The following is a 2,420-nucleotide window of genomic DNA, read 5'->3' on the forward strand; positions in this document are numbered from 1 at the left end:
GATGGACGTGATACCTGGAGTTGCAGTAACCATCCTGCAACCACGAGGGAAGGACCAAAAGAAGTCTGTAAGCTGCAAACCAGAGCCAGCAAGCTGTTGCCTTGAGACTTTTTGTTATGTAAGAAAAACAATTACTATTTGTTTAAATCATGAAAGTTAGCTTAGTTGCAGCCAAAATATTCCTGATACAATGGATAAATCAGATTCATATGTAGCCATAAATAAAATCTTAAAAGTTAGAGTCTGGTATAGGTCTCTGTCTTTCAGAGTTTTCAGTTCTCCGTCTTTTCAAACTTTGGGGAACATAAAGAAGACACAGTTTTTTTTTTTTTTTTTTTTTTTTTTTTTTTTTTTTACCCAGAGGAAGCTTACAATTAAATAGAGCTTAAAATTTAGGCCAGTGTTGAACAAAGAATTCCTTCTTATGTTTAATTCCCCAATGCTGCAATTAAGCCCATTTGCTTTTTATTTCATCCTCAGTAGAGCTCAAGAATGGCTAGTTACCATCTTTTTAAATAAGGAAGATGACTTAATTAAAAATACTCTTCCATCTCTGTGGTGTGTGTGTGTGTGTGTGTGTGTGTGTGTGTGTGTATTTCTGTTTATTTTCCCTGGTTAATTAATACCAATTTCTTTGACTTTCTTCATAGATTTTATTTTTCAAACCTCTAATCATGTGATATTCGATCAAACAAAATTTACAGTTAGAGTTTTTAAAAACTTGCATGGTCACTAAGAATCTCTTATCTAACTGGAGGATAAGATTGTAATGACTTTTTGGCCTCCTGTTTTTGAGGCCCCCTCCCCAAAGCTGGAGAATCATAACATCTCCTGGTGGTTAAATCTTCACATGTGGGACTCTGGCCCCAAATTCTGGAATCAAGATTGCCCCTCAGCAGAGGAGTCAGATGCAACTTAGGCTCAGAGGCACCTGACTCTGAATGGGGTCTGCCATGATCATTGTAGGCACGTTATCCTCGTTCACCAGTGACTAGATTCCTCACACATTCTTTAATTTCCTCTGCTAGGGGTATTTTCCCTGTCTTGTCTTAACCTTCTTCTTCTGGTAACTGTTCCCTACTTTTCCCTATGAAATTGTCCCTCCTTTACTTCCAATTTTTGTGGTTCTAGTGGAACTGACTCCTTCAGCCCCAAGGATGAGCATATGACTCAGTTCTGGCCAGAGGATCACATCATCTTGGCCACAGTGATTGGTTGAGAGATGACCATGTGACCAAGTCAGGCTACTCAAAGCTGGTGATGCTCAATGATGGGACTTTTGTAAGAATGTTTGGGAAAGGAAAGCTCTTTCCTCACAGGGCTGCTGAGCCTGGGGAATATGACCCTAGCATTTCTGGCAGCCATCTTTTCCCCAAAAGGTACAAGCTCCTAATAGAGCTCATAAAAAGGGAGGGAGAGGGAGAGAGAGAGAGAGAGAGAGAGAGAGAGAGAGAGAGAGAGATAGAGCGATGGAAGAGAGAGGTGGAGTGGGAAGAAGAGGAAGCCAAATCTTGAAGATACTGTTTGAGCCCTGGATCCAGCCTGGATTGGCACTTTTTATTGACTTTCTTATTTCATGATCCAATACGTTCTCCTTTTGCTTAAGCCAATTTAAATTGATTTCCTGCCCTGAATCTGACAAGTCTTCTGACTGGGTCTCCAAATCCTGTTTAGATTAGATACTTTGGATGTGCCATGAACACACCTCCCACTCAACACTTCAACATCTTCCATCCTGGGGACTAACCTCCTGGGCCTACCTGAGACTCAGGTCCTAACCTGCTATTCCCTATAGACTTTACCCCCTGAATATGTCCTCACATGTCTATTGTAGCACAAACCCTTGTACCCACCCAGGTTCACAGCGGTTCTTTTACTGGGTGCTGCTGAGGGCTCACAAGGCAATCCTTGCCTGTGCAATACCCTTGGGTGCCTGGAGTTGACTCTCTCTGAGGTACCTGGGAGTTACAGCGCCCTACCCCGGGGCCTCTCTGAGCTAATGGCTGACTGATGTGGGTGTACACGTGCCCTATTTCTTTGCCTCAAGGAAAGACAGACATTGCAAAACGCTGTATGCTCCAGAGCTCTTTGCAAGATTGGGCTGAGAGTAGATTTCACTTGAAACTGCATCCTTATTGAGCTTCTTCTCCTTCCCTATTCCTTAATAAATGACTGGCACAAGAATCCCTATTTCAAGTTCCGCTTCTAGAGAACCTGACTTGTGGCAAATTGTAATTTCCAAAGGTGGCAACCACAGGGTCTCTCATCCCACATGCTCTTCTTACAATGTGACTTGTCTCACTGGGTGGGTGTCTGTGTCCATCCCCTTGAATTGGGGAGGATGTGTATGGTGAAAGTGTCATTATGTGGCCATGAGGTTAGCTGCATTTTGGAATGATTTGTTGTTCAACAATGGAATC

Source organism: Neofelis nebulosa, chromosome 5 (assembly GCF_028018385.1).
Source record: "Neofelis nebulosa isolate mNeoNeb1 chromosome 5, mNeoNeb1.pri, whole genome shotgun sequence".
NCBI classification, from domain to species: Eukaryota; Metazoa; Chordata; class Mammalia; order Carnivora; family Felidae; genus Neofelis; species Neofelis nebulosa.